This window comes from Stegodyphus dumicola, chromosome 5, assembly GCF_044657685.1.
Source record: "Stegodyphus dumicola isolate Sdum_Otavi_A_Nest chromosome 5, ASM4465768v1".
NCBI lineage: Eukaryota > Metazoa > Arthropoda > Arachnida > Araneae > Eresidae > Stegodyphus > Stegodyphus dumicola.
The window spans coordinates 92339900-92359238 of NC_140772.1; the positions used below are offsets into that span (position 1 = coordinate 92339900).

Consider the following 19339-nt stretch of genomic DNA (forward strand, 5'->3'; position numbering starts at 1 on the left):
AGGCAGGGGGTTCAACGTAGAACAAATTTTAGAACCTTGGATGAAAAACATTTAGCAGGAGACAAATGGATACACATTGTGACCTTTAATGAAGCATGAATTTACTTAAATGATCAAACAAAAAGAAATCTATATTAATTGTAATAAAACAATTTTAATTGTAATTCTAATATTAGATAACATTAGCTATCTAACTACAAAATTCGTAACAATACTTCGAAACGTACCACTGCTTTCCTTCAAAATATTGATACTGCATATATATCTTTTCAAAGTCTCCTAACGTTTCATCTATAGATTAAAAAAACATAGTTTCGTCTCTTAAAATTATTTCTAAGGGCAAACCCCACACGAATGATTTACTCTGGAAAGTAGTAAAACAGAAATGGAAATCAATCCTCGTGGAATGTTTGTGAAAAATCCTTCTATTATGGGCATCTCGATGCAGATTTATAATCCAGGAAAAAGGCAATCAGAACGAACATTTAAAAAAGGAATCTTTACATTTTAGACATTAATTGAACTCTCTCTTAAGCGGGCTAAAATAATTGTGAAAAGACTTTATGTAATTACAGAAAAATTCGTTATTAAAAAAAAATAAATAAAAAAAAACATTAAGGAAATTACAGTTAAAAACTTTTAAGGTACCATTAAAGAACTTACAGGTACATTTCTAGGTATTTATTTAACAGCATAAATAAAATATTACCTGCCTTCTGACATATACGTTTCTGAGTTGTTCGTAGCGTCATTTTGGAACGTTTTGTACTGAAATAATTTTCCTAGCCGAAATACATTCTACACAAGCAAATGTTAACTAGAGTAAGCACAAAGAAATCTTGTAGAGTCATTAGGATTTTTTTAGAGGCCAGAGAGATGAGAAATATGCAACCGCCTTCGCCGGGAATCGAACCACGGACCTCTGGAATCCCGGCCCAGCGTGCTACCGTTACACCACGAAGGCACGCTAGGGAAGTGGGAGAAATACCTTATATACTCCCCTTTTAAAGGGCGACTAGGGATTTAGGGGACCTAAACTAAGGATTTAGTCGCACATCCTGGATGCGGAGAATCATCATCCACAACCCGTTTAGTTCGGGCGCCACTGTAGAGTCAATAGGTTAATTGGAAGTAGAAAAGAGATGAAAAATAGCAACCGCCTTCGCCGGGAATCGAACCACGGACCTCTGGAATATCGGCCCAGCGTGCAGAACCACTACACCACGAAGGCACGCTAGAGAAGTGGGAGAAATACCTTATAATCTCAAGACGCTATAGCTGAGTTGTGAGGAAGATTTATCATTCGGTCCCATTAAAACTATTGTTGAATATCACATATATTTTCCTTGTGTGATAAGGTCACATAAAAGAAGAAGAGACTGAAGATTAAAATGGGCAATGATGTCTCGTGATAATAAGCTGAAAATTATTATTTTTTTTAACTTACAAACACGTTTTCAATAGTTGTTAAAATAGTCTTTATTAAAATAATTAAATCGTTGGCAATGTTAAAAACGCAAGCTCGAGAGCCACGAATTGCTCTCGCACGTAAAATGTATAGAATTTAATTTTTGAAGGAGATAGTTTCTCTCTTGCAGAATTGTATGTAGCCATTTTTTTGCGTTCAATAAAATTTTTATGCTGTGTTTTGTTTTGAACCTGATGTCACAACCCAGGTTTTGCATAGCGGTTTCGGCCACTACACCACAGCAGTAAATATTAAAAGTTGGTGGCAGCTTTTAGGGATTGTTCCTGAGAGTAAATTTAGGAACGGACTTTTTCACCTGTGAACTTGAGTTTTATGTAAACAGTCAAGACTTTCTTCTCTTCAAGAACGATCTAACTTTGCGTGCAAGGACAGTTCGCGTGGTGAAGACTCTTCAGTGACAAGTGACAGTGTGTTAGAAGGGAACGCCGGAGGAAGCGTGATCTAGTGCCGCAAAATAGTGAAATTTCCCGGAAGAATATCCAAGTAGTGCCAGTAGAGTCAATCGAAGGCGTCTTCAAAATTGGTGAGTACCATTTTTGTGATTTTGGAGAGGTTATGCCAGTTATTCGAGACTAGGCTTATTTTGGATATAGAGCAGGAAAATGTTGCCTCTTAATTAGCATTTTTTTATATACGCTTTTTTTGTAGGCATAGGTATTATCATTAAGTGTTGTAAGGCAATTTGTGTTCAGAATTGTTAGGGAATTATTCAGTTTTGGAGAGATAGATCTGTTGTTGTTTTTGTATTGTTTTTCGGGGTAGGTTATTTTTCTTTAATTTTCCATAATGGGTGAGTTTATGAGGAAATTTACTAAAGCTCTGCTATTGGAGTTAGCGGAGGAGTTTGGCACAAATGTGTCTCAGGCAAATAGAGTAAGAGCAATTAGGCAGGCTATTCTAAATGCCGAGGACTATGAAGAAGAAGCTGCGAAAGTATACGCGGCAAGAATTTGGGCTGCGGCTGAGCAGAGAAAAGCAGAAGAAAAAGCTGAACAAGAGAGAGCAGAACGGGAACGTGAACAAGAGAGAGCAGAGCGGGAACGTGAACAAGAGAGAGCAGAACGGGAGCGGGAACGGGAGCGAGTTTTTGAATTGGAAAAGTTAAAACTGATGAATGTGGTTCAGACTAATAGCCTAGCTTCCACGGTTTCGAAAGTTGAACAATCTAGAGAAAAAAAGGTTAATTTGAAAGATCTAGTACGGCGTTTTGAACCGAGTAATATAGATATTTCATTATTCTTTATGCTATTTGAGAAACAAGCTCAAAAAGAGAACGTTAATGAGATTGATTGGGTCTCGCAATTAATTCCTTTATTACTTTACGATGTAGCCCAGTTAATAGTGAAAGAACCAGCGGATAAAGGGGATGATTATCAGCATGTTAAGAAATTACTCATGCAGAGATTCAAGCTTAGTTCTTGGGCACTAAAAACAAAATTTGAAGAACATTCTAGAAAAAACGGAATGTTATGGGTGGATTTAGTGTATGAATTGAGAGTGTATTTAGAGAGTTGTTTGGATTCAGTAGAAGTTCAAGATTTTGAAAGTCTTAAGGAACTTATGCTCACTGGGCAAATTAAGCGGCGAGGCCCTCTAGAAATAAGAGAGCACTACTTAGACAATTGGGAAGAATTTAAAACAGCTTCCATTTTAGCAGAGAAATGCGACAAGTATGAGGCTTTGCGAAGAGATACAAGGAAGTTAGAACAGAGAGCGGGGTTAAAGAAACCATTTGAGAAAGATAGAGAGCGGTATGTAAATTCAACTGTAGTTATAATCAGAAAAGTAGTGGTCATCAAAGAATTAAATCAGAGGAGCATAGAAAAGTGGAGGCTCCTAAAAAAAGCAAGTTTTCAATGAAGCAGGTTTGGAGAAACAGCGGAAAATAAGGTGTTACTGGAAAGGACGGACATATCCGACCTAACTGTCCTTCGCTGGAAAAGAATAAGGCTAATCTGGGGAATAATCTAGGAACGGAGAGTTTAGGAAAATGTTTTGAGTCGTATTTCAAGAAAGCAGTAATTAAAGGGATAGAGAGAGAATATCTGAGAGATACTGGAGCTGGTATAGATCTGTGTACTTGGATTGATACTAATGACTTATTAGGGGAAACTGTATGGGTGAAACAGCCTTTGGATACAGAATGTAAATGTTTACCTTTGGCGAAAGTCGCCATAGAAGGTGATTTTGGTGTGGTCACTACAAAGGCAGCGGTTACTCCGGTAGAGTTAGATAATAAGTACTATTTGTTAGGGAATAAAACTGCACAGTTGATTGAGGAAATTAGGGAACGACCGGTTCTTTTGAATGCTGTGGAGACTCGTAGTCAGGCGCATGCGCGCAGGAGTTTAGAGAGAGCGAGTGCAAAAGACTTAGATTCCAGATCGGAAGAAAAGAAAGAGATAGAAAATGAAAGGGCTGTCAATAATGAGCATTCGGAAGAAAGGAATTTAACCAGTAATACGGAGGAGACAATTAAAATTGCAGACATCAATTTAGAAGAAAGGTCTATCCTTGCGGATGTTTCGCCAGCAGAATTCTTGGAAGCACAAAAAACTTGCGCTAGTTTAGCGACCCTGTGGAAGAAAGGGGAAAGTGAAATGAAAAAGAGTTTATAATAGTCAAGGAAAGACTATTCAGAGTGGCAAGTTCTAAAAAAGGGGAAGATAAGCGTCAGCTGTGTGTGCCACTCGTTTTTAGGAAAGGGATCTTGAAGTTATGCCACGAGGAAATCTGTGGTCATTTAGGGGTAACAAAAACCAAGGATAGAGTTTTGACACACTATTTCTGGCCTAATTGCTACCAGGAAATTGAAGAATTTGTGAGGACGTGCGATATTTGTCAGCGTGTAGGTCACAATAAGGATAAAAAGAAAGCCCCTATGAAGATTGTGCCTGTTATATCAGAAGTGTTTAGTAGAATAAATATTGATGCAGTAGGACCTCTGATCCCTAGTTCGCGTGAAAATAAATACTTAATTACGTCTATTTGTGTTGCTTCCAAATATCCAGATGCCATTCCTGTACAGAATTTAAACTCTAAATGTGTGATTCAAGCCTTGATACAAATCTTTTCTAGATCAGGTTACCCTAAGGAAATTCAGTGTGATTTTGGTAGATCGTTTACCAGTGAACTTACATCTGAGTTTTTTAGCAAGTTCGGAATTAAGGTGTATCATTCTTCTGTGTGTCACCCTCAAAGCAATTCTGGTGAAAGGTTGCATTCCACCTTGAAAAGAGTATTGAAGGCTTTGTGCTTGGAAAGCGGGAAGGACTGGGAAGAATGTTTGCCATGTGCTCTGTTCGCCCTCAGAACTGTTAGCCATGAGAGCACAGGTTTTAGTCCATGCGAGTTAGTATATGGTAAAAATTTGAAAATGCCTCAAACGATTGTGTATGAAAACTGGCTAAGGAAGTTCAGACCCCACTGTGGTCAAGTATGTTTTAGACTTAATAAACAGATTAAAGAAGTGTCAGGAGCTGGCTGTAGAGAGGATGAAAGAGTGTCAGAGTAAAAGGAAACTCTGGTATGATCGCAACGCTGTTACGAGAAGGTTTAAGGTCAGAGATCTCGTGCTTGTTTTAGCCACGTCTAAGCCACACAAAATGGCTCTGAACTGGATAGGGCCAGGTAAAGTAACTAGTGTGATTTCCGAAACCAATTATACGGTAGAGATTCCAGGTAAGCGTAGCAGTGACACCATTTATCACGTAAATTTGATGAAACCTTATTATCAGCGCCCCGAGTTTGTGAATCTCGTGATAGAGGAGGTCATGAAAGATATTGAGGGAGAAGTGGATATCCCTTATCCCTTGGCTGATCCAACTCAGGTAGATTTTTGCAAAATAGTTGGAGATAGTAAGCTAGAAGAAAGAGCTTTGGCAGAGGAAATAGGAAAATTCCAAGAAGTTATAAGGAAGTATGGAGCAGTGTTTTCGTCCGACCCCGGCTGTACGTTTTTGGTTGAAATGGATATTAAATTGTTGGATGAGACTCCGGTTAGAGTCAGGTTTTACCGAATGACGGCGAGACAAACCGACATCCTAAAAGAGGAAATTAGGCGGTTGCTTGAGTTAGGAGTCATAGAAGTCAGGCAATCTGATTATGCTTCGCCTATGATCTTAGTAGAGGTCCCAGGTAAAGATCCTCGTCCTTGTATAGACTACAGAAAATTAAATTCAAAAACTATGACCGAATTTTTCCATCTTCCCAATATTGAAGAAGTGGTAGAAAAAGTCAGCGCAGCTCCATTTATCACAATCATGGATCTAACCAAATGATACTTCCAGATACCACTCACAGAGCGTGCACGGAGGTATGCCGCATTTGTGACCCCTTTTGGATCTTTCATCCCGAAGAAAATGATGTTTGGGCTTTTAAATGCGCCTTTCTATTTTTGTAAATTGATCGCTCAAGTTTTAGGATGGCTGGACAATTTTGTTCTACCGCATATTGACGACATCGCAGTCTTTTCGCCGACTTGGGACAGGCATATGAAGGACTTTGATGTGGTTTTAGGTCGCCTTCAGGAGGCTAAATTGACTGTTAAGCCCTCGAAATGCAAATTCGCACAAGACCATGTGAAATTTCTGGGTCATGAAGTAGGATCTGGGAAAAGGTCGCCTAGTGAGGCCAAGATTCAAGCAATCAGATATTTTCCAATCCCCACTACTAAAACACAGATACGTAGCTACCTTGGTACTGTGGGCTACTATGCAAGGTACATAAAAGACTACGCCAGTATTGCGGCACCTTTGACAGACGCTTTGAAGGGCAAAAACAAAAAAGAAAAAGTGATTTGGACAAAAGAGTGCGACGAGGCTTTCAATAAACTGAAGACCAAACTAGTAAAAAGTCCGGTTTTATTTGCACCAGATTATTCTAAAGAATTTATTGTGCAGACAGATGCCTGCTTATATGGTGCGGGTATTGTGTTGTCTCAAATTCAGGATGGGGAGGAACACCCTATACTGTATCTTAGCAAAAAGTTTACTAAAGCGGAGCGAAATTATAGCACCATTGAAAGAGAACTAGCGGCCATTATTTATGGACTGAAGAAACTAAGTCATTACTTAGACGGACAGAAATTCAAGATCCAGACGGATCATAATCCGTTGACTTTTTTAAACAAAATGATGGGATCAAATTCTCGTTTGACTCGCTGGGCATTGTGTCTCCAACAGTATAACTTTGAAATTGTTCATAGACCAGGCAAATTACACGGTAATGCAGATGGCTTGAGTCGTGCCCTAGTCCAGTGACTGAATATCATTAGTGGATATAAAGTAAGGTAAAAAAGTAATGAAAATGGGTGAAAATGATTTTTGTAGAGTTTTGGAATTATATTTGTGTAGATTCTAAATTGTTTTCATTGTGTGTTTCATTTTCAAAAAAAAATGTTACAATTAAATGTTTTTTCTTAAGTATTAGCATTGTGTAAAATTTGAAGAAATATGCTTTTTATAAGGCACACATTAGGAGTAGTTTAAATTATTTTTGTTCTATTTGTGTGGTTATGTTATCTAAAAATAAATGCAGGGTAATGTAACTGGCTTCTCTATTATCACTTAAATGGTTACCACTTGTGTTTCGAAAGCAGTGAAATGTATTTAGAATTTTTCCTTCCATAGTTAAGAAAAATTCCTTTATGAGGGGAGGAGTTGTGATAAGGTCACATAAAAGAAGAAGAGACTGAAGATTAAAATGGACAAGGATCTCTCGTGAGAATAAGCTGAAAATTATAATTTTTTTTTAACTTACAAACACGTTTTCAATAGTTGTTAAAATAGTCTTTATTAAAATAATTAAATCGTTGGCAATGTTAAAAACGCAAGCTCGAGAGCCACGAATTGCTCTCGCGCGTAAAATGTATAGAATTTGATTTTTGAAGGAGATAGTTTCTCTCTTGCAGAATTGTATGTAGCCATTTTTTTTTTTTTTTTGCGTTCAATAAAATTTTTATGCTGTGTTTTGTTTTGAACCTGATGTCACAACCCAGGTTTTGCATAGCGGTTTCGGCCACTACACCACACTTGCTGTGGGAAACAAGCGATGCCATGCGATAACAAATACATTTTACCACCGACATCTCATCACCGACTTTTTGCTTTCGATTTCTAAACACAAATGGATTATTCCTCCCTATATTATTATAAAATCTTTTTCCCATGTACAAGAATTTTATTACGTCTTTTAACTCTTTCTCTGTAATCTCATTAATTTGAAGTTCCCCATTTTAAGCATTTCAGGTATCGTAAACGACTTAAGAACTACCTGCCTTGTTTTAGGCCCTGTTAGTCTACCTCATCGTAACTTCCAAAATAATAATTATGTGCTTACACTGAAAAAATTCAACGATCATTTAAATTTCGGTATAGCTAAATTCATCAACTATGCGATTTGGTAAATTTTCATTTGAAAATTTCTTATACTCTTGTTTGTACTGCACTTATATCAGTTAGTATAAATATGAAAGATATGCATGTGTATGCATCCATATACCGAAGCACCAATTTGTGAAAGTTCTTTAATGCACATGGATTTTTGGGAATGAACTATTTATAACTAACTATGCTTATATTACAGGGATGAATTCCAAATTCTAAACTCGAACTAAGCATTATTCCTTCTTTCACTCAGAACAGAATTAATTGACTTGATACTCTTGGACACGTGAGGATATTCGAGACTATTTTACGTATGAAGAATAACAACTCTAAAAAAATTATTACTCCCCGTACAAGTCATAAATAATGAAATGGAAAGGAAAATTCCAATTCCTTTTCATAGAAAGAGGGAAATAAAGCTATTATTTGTGAACAGTAAGAAAGGAGGAAATTTTATGTTTTGTCTGAATTTATTATTTTGTTGAAATTCAGTCCATAAAATGAAACGAAGGAATTTGTTTCTAAGAACGTTATCTTGTCATAGAATGGATATCTATATCCCTAGATCTCTTCTGCTTCAGACATACTGGAAGAAATCGTTACTTACCCTTCCCTAAGCACTACTTCAATTTCGTGGACAAATGCTTCTATATTCCTTTATGATTTCGGAGCAAAACCTACCTCGTTATATAACAGTGAGCAAAACATCCCTCGTTATCACCATGATAGTGAACGGTATCTACTCTGCTGAGGCTTTGCTTTCACTTAAGAGCTTTGTACATTTTTTTTTTCACAGAACAGAAAGAAAACCACTATCATAGCGTATTATAAATCTCTTAAATCTCTTCACTAGTTTTTTCGACTTCGTTTTCCAATTCTATCGACTGCCTTCCTAAACAGATAATGAATCGAAGGCCTATGACAGAAAAATGACCTTCAACATCTCCCGTTGAATTAAGAAAAACTTACTTAAGAATTGTGCATGTTATTCATAAGCAAATGAATAAATAGTTATATAATATTGAAAAAAATAGTTTAAAAAGATATTATTATTATTTTCAAGCATATCTTACATTAAAAAAATCTTTTGAACACATATTATACTAAAAGATAAGTGAATATTTTGTAATAGAAACAGCACAATTCTAAAAAATCTAGATGAATGCAAGTAGCGTTTTCAAAACTTGGAAATATCCGTATGTCATATATATATTATTCGTGGCATATCCGTATATCGTATAACATTTACAACCTTTTTGGACTGCATCATTTATAAATTAATCCATATCATATCATTTTTCTACATAATGCTCTAAAGATCTAATTTACTAGACAATTATACTTACAAAATGTTTCTTAATTACCAATCAAAATGGAACCGAAATCGAAAATAGCCCACTCTGAATTAAGATTTCTGCCTGAAAACAACTCACTCCGCTTCTACCTCTATAAAACGTACTAACTGAGTTTCTAATATTTCCAAAAATTTCTAAGTAATGCTATTCATAATCAAATGAAGCGTATTAAGATTAAGTAGAACAGCAACAAAAAGAAATGTTAATACTTATAGACACCTAAAAAAATATTCACGTTTCTGTAAATTTCAGTAAATTAATTTTAAAAATGTTGGAGTACTATACGACCAATGAGGTTTTAGTTAACGATATGGAGGACCATTCTTAAAGCTTTTTTAGAAGAAATGGTAGGGAGGTGTGAGAAAGAATTTCATAGTGTATAAATATAAATAGTATGACTTATGTAAAATTTGTATATTTATTTATATATATTTTCTTTCTTTGACTGAAAATGGGCAATGTTTTATTTCTTGAGCCGCTGTAATTTGCTGTTTAACATTGTTTACTTAACTTTCATTTTTCATTACTTTACCAAATAATTTTTTAAAGTTAATGTTTTTCCCAAATTCCGTCTTTTTGCCAACACTACATGGCGATGACAAAATTCGCCGAAAGCAACCCGGACTGAACATTCCTTAGGCACCCCGCTCAAAAATTACAGATTCTAACGGGCATTTGTTTTACTAGTGGCTCAACGAGAATTAAATAATTATATTTCAGCTCTGTATTCACTGTTATAATTATTTCTTTCCTTTGCATATAATAACGCTAGACATTTTTTTTTCAATTTATTATCAAAGTATAATAGAATAACAAATATTAGGAGTTACTATTTTTTATATATTACTTAATCTTTATTTCAAATTTTACCTTGTATTCGTATGCATAGGACTGCTATCGAATATTGTTTTCAGTAGGGTGGGCGGTTTTTAATTTTCAGGCGTTCGTAAAGTATTTACATAATTAATTCATTGCCTCGGATAATTCAAAGCTTACAGAAACAGGATACATATGCTCAGAAAATGTAGAATATCATAAGAAGTTTTTACTTCCTCCTAAATGTGTAAATGTCTGAAGATAATAACCCAGCCTTTTTCCCTTTTTTACTATTTATAACGACATATTTATTTTATATGATAAAGCAAATATTGCATATTTACTTAATTAGCAAATGCTACTTTTATTTAATTCGACATTTAGCTTTAATTTAATTTGCAATACCATTAATATATTCACTTTATCACATATTTTTTTTATTTTCGTAATTGTTTTTCTTTTGCCTGTTTCAATTTTACGTTGTATGAAAGTAATAAGTTCTTAAAAGCCGTAACTGTAACTAGAGCACTAACTGAAAGCTACGATAATTTAGCAGAAATATTAAAATTAGATAAATAGTGAAAATTTTCAATTCATATTCCATTTAAACAGCAGCTAAAGGTAAAAAAAAAGAATCGATCAAAGCAGCTGAAAGAACCACATCAGAAAAACTTAATAATGACAGCAATTTAGTGTCTAATCCAATAACTCTTTAGGTTCGTTTTAGTTGGTAAGCTTTCCTACCCTGCCGAGTCCCATGAGTGGCTGCTTAGTAATGGTGAGACTGCTGAATACTGATTATTCGATTTGTGTCCGATTCCAAACAAACACGTTGACTGCAAGACCGATTTTCTTAGTTTCTTCATGTGTTAAATGGGTCAGTTTACTTTAGAACATCCTTCCTCAAAACGGTAGTCCTCGTGCGCTTTGCTAGATCTGTCTTCTCACCACTAGGAGTTTATACGAATTTGTTTCATCCTCTATATACGTAATTTAATGGTTACTATTAAAAAGGTTAAAGTGGTTATTCAGTTTTCTGAAGTTTTTTTTTTTTTTTTTTTTTTTTTTTTTTTTTTTTTTTTTTTTCACTATTATGCTCGGGTTTTAGACCTTTTTCTGATTTCACAATGAAATATAGTGATGTTTTTTTCGTTTTCCCAATTTATTGCATTTTGCACCTTTTTAATAAATTGCAACAGCTTTCGAGACATAGTTTAATTAACGGTTTTTTAAATATTTATTTGCATTTCTTCTAATTTTCTTCAGTTAACATGTTCCATAATTATTTAGGGCTTCTTTAGTGGACCTTTTTATGTTTTCACAACCAGGTGAATTTCATTGTTCAGCCAGCTCTCTAAATGCAGTAATTCAATATTCAAAAATATGGTATAAAATGGTATTAAAATCACTAGTACCAATGTTCAGTCTCCTGAGCTGTTTTTTTTCACTGCTTTACTCGTTTTAAAATTTTCTGTTTCTGTTTCAATGTAATATGATTTTAAAGCAACTTTTCACTATTTATTATTATACAGATAGAAAGAGAGAAAGACACAGACATTATGCAATAGCCGGATGATATATATATTAATAAGTAGTGAGAGAGAGGGAAATTTAGAGACGCATAGAGAGAAGTTCCGTTTCAAAGTGTCATTGATTGAATGATCCGTGCTCCAAATGCAAGTCTCAGATTAAAACATACTTAAGAGAAAAGATAAACTCTAAAAATAAATGTTGATATCATCTGTAGGATGTATCTAAATAAATAACATGCACTTTTCTTTTTATGTAAATTCCAATGCTTTCATTAATTCATGAATAAAACGTTTGACACTAGATTAATCTGAAACCTATACACAAATTCTATAATTAAAACATCAAAAATTGACTCCCACGCTTGCACTGAATTAAAGCTTCAAGCATTTAAAAATATCACTATGGTAATCATCATATACTGCTGTTTCAAAATTAAATACTGCAAATGCCTTAATTTGAAATGATATATGTATCTATTAAAACACCCTTGTTCACATGGTGTATTTTAATAAGTCCGAAAGGGTATGTTAAAAAAATTACATAAAATACAGCATTTCGTTTTGCTTTAAGTAAGGCTTAAATGTTCCTAAACGTGTATCTATTGCAGCCATTGGAAGTGATACAAAAAGTGTTCTTTCCTGTTGATTTCCTTAAATCTTTCACCAAAATGTTGAAAATTGAATTAACGTAAACGCACGTAAGAGTTTTACTAAGTACTTAGTTAACTATTATATCTGTATCAGATACTAGTTTACCTTTTATTTTCATCTTTTATTTTTACAATTCAGTTTGCTTAACTGATTATTGCTCTATTTTCTATTTTGGTTTCCTTTCTTCTTTTGAGAAAACTTCTGTTAGTCATACCGGAGGCCAAATTTTTAATTTGGATTTTCATTTATTGTTTTCTTTTTACCTCATTGTACGAAGTAAAGGAAGCATTGCAATCGCTAACAATTTCGGGCTCATATTTGAACGAAAATATTTATTTTGACCGCTCTCGAATATATTAAAACAACGTTTTTGTGTGACAAGTATACGTACGGACAGAATAAAGGGCATGTTGTTTCCAAACGGATTGCAAAATGCGTTAGAAATTGAAATAAATTCAGAGGAATTTTCCTCCGTGACTTCTGTACATACGTATGTATCTCGCATAAAAAAGGAGTATCCTCAGAAAGTTGAAATTTTGCATATAGGACTGTTTACTGTGTAGTTGTACACTTCCCTTTTTAGTTGAAATCAGTCACACCAAACATATATATATATTGATTTAAATAAACATTTTAATTAATCGTATTAAATTTCCTAATACCTGCGCAAAAGCTGAAAAGTAATAAAATAATAATTTACTTACTAACGAATGATTCAGTATATTATCTTGTTTGAAAAATTGCCGAACTGTTCCCCGGCTCTGTGAGCCACGTTTTCTGGTTTTATATGTTGGTAAAGTGTGCATTTTGTTTTAAAATGATTGAATTATATTGTTCTTATGTTCCATTTAATGTTTTTATACTTTATTTAATATACAAACAATAATTGTAGAATTATCAACAATTTAAAAGTTTAAGTGACGCTGAGCCTGACGAGGCCTCTATTTGTTTACATTTGAAATTCTTAGTAGATTAGCGTTGCTTTGTCAGTTTGTGCAAAATCTTCTGTGCCTTTTTACCGAATGGGACCAAAAGTAAACTTTCAGTTACGTGCACCGAAAAATCTATCTTCTTGCCCGCTGGATTAATTGTATTTTTTTTTTTTTTTTTTTTTGCGAAGACGTTGTGGATTTTTATCTATGAGTTTTTGCCGCGAATGGAAAACTGTATTAATTAAATGAGAAATGTATCTGTAATAAAATTCAAGTAAATAAATTCAAAGGATATGCAACGAAAAATGTGTGTAATTTAATAGACCATACAAGGAAGTCATGTGGTTCGACAGCAGATATTTTAAAAGAAACTATATGTTAGGTTTATTTTAAAAAACTAAATTATTAATTTTTATGTTCTGTTCTGAGCAGACCGCTTGGGATAAAATATATGGAAACATTTACTGACGAATGAATTTGCAGTGTAAATCTTTGTACAATCAATCTGTTCTTAATAAACAATAGCTCTAAAAATTCTTATTCATTTGAAACGTAATTTACAATAATTTACAACATAGAATTATATTTTCGTATTAAAAGCGTTATTACTTTTGTCTGGTTACAAAATCTGCCAAAAATTTTCGTTTAAAATTTTCTAATTTAACAACATGATCATTAATTTGTAAATTTAATGTGTATTTTTCAATTAGTTAGTAAATTCCTTCCTAATGCCTAAAATAAAAATATAAAAGTCGAAGAGCATAATATGACTTATTCTGGAAAGAACTAACCTAAATATCATATAAAATTATTCTGTGTTTAAGATTGTTGCAAGCGTAAAGTTAATTTCACTTGAAATCTTTGATTCTGAAAGTTTACTTACAATTTTAATTTTAATGAAAAGAAAGCCGGAAAAGAAACATATTAATTTTTTATTTATTAATTTTTGCAAAAGAAAATGTAAATAACACGTTTCTTGTGAAATATACCTATATATTTTATCATATAGAAAGCAATGAGTTAATAGTGTGATACTAAATGTATGATGTGCTGTGATTTATACACATTTATGTCACAAACTGATGCGTTAGAGATTCATAAACTGGTGCATCGGAGTAGATCTAATTTATAATTGTTATAAATACAAAACATCCTATGAGTTTATAACAATATATGCCGATGAATCATTGAACAATATGGGTCATAGTACAGATTATACCTTGTTAAACTATTATGAATAATTGAATTTATATTTTTTAAGAACAATATATTCCTTAATTTAATTGGACACACAATCTTCAGAGTACAAAATAATATTCATTTCATACATTTTAATGATGTGCATCCTTTGGGAGCAAATGAAAACTGTCCTTGTCTTTTCTCATAGAATAAGAAGTTAAACGTGCAGGATACAAAAATGTATTAATACTTTTAGAAAGTAAATTATGCTTACGTTTCATAACCTAAATCGTAATTTCTTAAAGCTTGTATTGCAATTTATTCAAAATTTGGCTGAATACTTATCAGTGTAGATATTTTTAAGGAATTCATGCATCGCATGAAGCATAACATGTATAACAGCTTTAAATGTATAACATATTTTAAGCTAATTAAACAGCTTTTAAGTGTTGAGTCATTACTACAACTTCACCTTTTCTTTAGACGTCGCCAGGATGCGTAATGAGCATTTAAAGAGAATGTTTTAATACAGAGCTTTTGGGAGCGAGTCTTGTAGTTTTACGTTCTATCACCCAGTTCTGGCAGTTAATTCCGGGATTAGATATTTGCTAGCTCAAGTTGAATCTTTCAGGATATTTATATTCGCTAAAACACGCTGATTTTTAAACTTCACAGCTAATTCAAACAATTATTTTAACGTACCTGGGTTTCACAGTTCTACAAAATCTTGAAAATATGCGACAACAACCTATATAAAGCTATTTCAATGCTTTCCTGACAGAGTACCTTGCCTTATAACGAAATACAAACCTGGAGCTTTCTCGGACTATATTTAGTTAACTTACCCCCGCACATTTGATATTTACAGTGCAATTAAAGTAAAAAAAAAAAAACAAGCATATTAAAAATTATAAATATTTCAATCAATAAAATATCTTTCAATAACATTCGCAGTTCCGTGATTAAAGATGTATACGGTATACTTTGTCAATGTGGTTTTATATACATTCATGTCCATAAATTAAGCATAATGCAAAATCAGGCAAAGGAAGAGTTAGAAGCAAAACAAATTTGACTTATTTGTAAAGCTTATTTATTAAACAAATGGTAAAGAGCAAAAAAAAAGATACTACATGTTTGATATTATTAAAAAAAATTAACGATTTTTTCTCCCTGGAGCAAATTACAAAAAACACACATTTATAAAAAAACAATATTACATGGTTGGTATGATTGTTAATACATTGTATGTCTCCCAGACGATGCAATACAGTCCGTACAACGCCTAGGCATGCTGAGTATTAAACTATCGATCTGAGTTTGGGGGATATTACACCACTCAAAAAGAAATGCTCTCCGAAGTTCCGGTAGACATGTAGGAGCAGGCTGACGGGCTGCAACTCGTCTGCCAAGCATGTTCCACACGTGTTCTACTGGATTCAATTCCGGTGAGAATGCTGGTCAGTCCATACGGGTGAAATCCTCCGATTGAAGGCATTCGCTTACGATGTTTGCACGGTGTTCCAGAATGACGTCCCATAGATTTGGCTTGCTATGGTTCCAATTTGAACATGCAGGTCAGTTCTGGAACCCAGAATAATTTCATCCCAAACGAGCACTCTTGCACCACCGTAACGGTGTCCTTCAATGATGTTTTCTTGGTGGAAATGGGTACCTGGAGCTCTCCATATGAAAGTCCGGCGAGAATCAGACTGCAAGCTAAACCTGGACTCGTCGGAAAACATCACACAAGCCCATTGTTGCGGTGTCCACAATGCATGCTCTCTACTCCAGGCTAACCGCAGGCGACAGTGAGTTGCAGTAAGTGGAACGCATCTGACAGGTCTACGAGCATATAGATAAATCTGCCCTAAGCGTCTGTACACGGTCTGCCTTGAAATTGTCGTACCAGTGGCTAAAGAGAGCTGACGAGACAGGTCTGAGGCTGTGCTCCGCCTGTTTCTTTTGGCAGTAACTGCCAAATACCGGTCCTCATTCGGCGTTGTAACTCTGGGGCGACCTGTGCTGTAACGTCTACTCACATTACCATCATCTTGGAATCGTTGCCAAAGCCTGGAGATGACACTCTGGGCAATTCCAAGTCCGTCTGATTCTTCCAGTTGGGTAAGCCCACATTCCAGACGGCCGATAATTCTACAACGTAAAAAATCATCCAAATGCGTCCTTTGTGTCATAACTATTCGGTTATTGCACTGAAATGCTTATAAAGCGCCTGCGAACAATTTTACTTCTTTGCATGTATTCCTTATGTATCACTCTCTTACACTCTAGTCATTGTGACGTACCATCAGTGTCATCTGGTTACTTCCTAAAATTTGCATATGATTTTTGAAGATGTGTGTAGTGATTTTACAGGTGACATATTTATTTTAGAGTTCGATTTCCGCGTGACTCCGAATTATCCTTAATTTATGGACATGAGTGTAGATTGGACAAACTAGGAAAGCCTTATAACATCCTGATATGGAATATGAAGCGTAAGTTAGGGAACAAGAAACATATACGTCAACTGTTGTCCAGTGATGTTGGTCAATAAATCATATTTTTCATGTTCTGCAGCCAAAATTCTCAAAAAACAGCTTTCATTGAGAACTTAATTCTCTTCCTTTCATAAAGTCCTTTAGTTCTCGTTAATGGTCCAAATTGCAATCCGAATATGCCCTCAGGTGTAAAGATGTTATTTTAGATTTGTTTTTCATTAATAGATGGCTTCACTAGGCCTCTTTTCATCTTTTGATGGATTTTTCTCAGTATCTCTACTCAAGTGTTTTCTTTCGTATGACATGAGCTAAGTCTTTCGACCTTTTTTACTTTTGCAGTTAAAGGTTGGTTTGGTTTATTTCATGACGGCAAAGTATACTAGGGCTATCTGCCTAAGAGCAGGAATGCATCTATGGTGATTTTTCTAAGGAAAACTGTCTGGTATACCCGTTACACATCGAGAAGTAGACGAAAACGCCCATGCAGCCAGACTGTTCATGAACGCAGGTTGGAAGTACCAGTGTTCAGCAACTTGACTTCTCGGCCGATGGTGGACCGTGTAGTTGAAGGATAAGGCTGTTTAGTGAAACGTTACGAAACTAGGACTGCAAATATATAAAAATCGGAACTGATTCCTTTTGTGGGAACTCTCTTGTAATTTACTATACAAGTCTCATTTCTATCAATGCAGTTTCAGATACATCGAATTTAAAATCCTCACTGCCTGGTTCATCATCCAACTTTTCCAGTGCTTTTGTATTGGTTTAATGTCTGATCACGCAGAGCGGATGCTAATATAGCAGCTTTTCGAATTTCGCCAGCCGAGAAAATCAATTTCTAGGTTTCAGTGAAAGTCAAAATTGTACTTCTATACTTCGAGCTAATGATTGGTTTCATTGAAACTCGCAAGGTATGCAAAATTTATCTAAACCCTTCTATAATATTTATCGGTGTTGCAGAAACTTCTTTAAGTGCTGAGGTGGGGAGCAAGCTGAATATCTTTTCGTCACCAGACACATTTCTGAACAGTTTGTCCCGGTTATGCGTTCCTACTCTGTAATATTATCTGAAAATTCTACAGTTCCTATCAGACTGAAATGCAAGTTATTGTTCTGCCTTAAAATGCACAACAAGTTTAAAATAAACCGATTTATTTCAGTTAGCGTTGAACAGATAGCATAGCTTGGGTCTATACTCAAAATTCCGCCACTTGTGGATACTGAAATAAGCCGATTTTACGATTAAAAAAAGGATCGCAGCCTGAGACTATAAAAATTTCGATTATACAATTGACTCAGCTTTACTGGCTGACTTTGCTTTAATGGCGATATTTAAGCTTTAGCTGGCAAACGGCTGATTCCGGAATATTAACTAACAAAGTCGGGTGATTGAAGTAAAAGCTATGAGAGCTGCTGCCGAAAGATCTCTATCTAAAACTTTCAAAACCCTCGCAATAAATGCCCTTAATATTCGTTATATCATTTGAATTCTGGTTAGTGTTAACCACAAAAATTGGCTAATCGGCATAAGTAACTTATGCATTTAAAGCAGTTTTATTTTATCGCACGGAACCATCGTTTCCTTAATTTTTACCAACGTGTTCAACATGGAAATATAATAAAAATTAGATTAGTTGAGAATTGTAAAAATACTATGTGGAAAAAACCTTCCCTTCATAATTTTCCTTTTATAAATATTTTTGTCATAATATTCATAAATATTTTTCTATATTTATGTTGCAGCATTCACTATTTAATATAATTTTATATAATGTAGAATCGTAACACAACTTTTAGCAGCAGTACCTGAAAATTTTTAAATGAAATTTCATTACAAAGTTTCGAAATAATTTATAGAATGAATTTTATATACGTAATATGAAAATAAATTCTTATGAATTATACATTAATTCTCCTATATATATATATCCACGTTTTTCTTAGCTAACACCGTATCAAATGCTCATACGTAGAAAGAAAAACATTTGAAATATATTTCACAAAAGAATCACGCACGGTTCATGTATCTAAAGGAAAGCACATTTAGTTCATAATCGTTTTCCATGAAGGCTTCAAAGCCGCCGACTTAAACGATTGCATGTTTAGGGAATATAATGAACATATTATCTTGAATTAATTCTCATTTTGTTCTCAGAAAAATAATTTATTTTACTTATTTATAGTGCATAAAAACTGCCGTTAGGAAAACTTCAATCATCTTTTATATATATTTTAAGAGCAGTCAGGCACAACTTATCTGTCCTTTCTCCTCTACAGCTTTACACCAAATGTCTTGACCGAGCTGTGAATTATTCAAACAGGTGACAGAAGATTGTAACAGCTAAAAAATGGCGAGATAAAATGCCAAACCTAGGCACGCTAACCTACTATCGAATGCTATTCACGTCTACACGGCACAATAAATGTCTTTCCTTTCTTATTGAGTGTGACAAAAAAATCAAAACTCAACTGCTGTCACATATTACGCAATGATTTTG

At 34.3% G+C, this 19339-nt stretch overlaps 1 protein-coding gene and 2 non-coding genes across 5 annotated transcripts in view; all 3 read right to left on the reverse strand.

Annotated features, from left to right (window-relative positions):
• The window catches only part of LOC118196463 (cell adhesion molecule Dscam1-like), a 1288074-nt gene that overhangs the window by 1182783 nt on the left and 85952 nt on the right, over positions 1–19339 (reverse strand). The gene's annotated exons all lie outside the window — the stretch shown is intronic.
• Positions 893–964, reverse strand: TRNAP-GGG (transfer RNA proline (anticodon GGG)). The gene has a single exon. It is a non-coding gene; the product is annotated as a tRNA-Pro (tRNA).
• On the reverse strand, positions 1158–1231 carry TRNAI-GAU (transfer RNA isoleucine (anticodon GAU)). Its single transcript has one exon. It is a non-coding gene; the product is annotated as a tRNA-Ile (tRNA).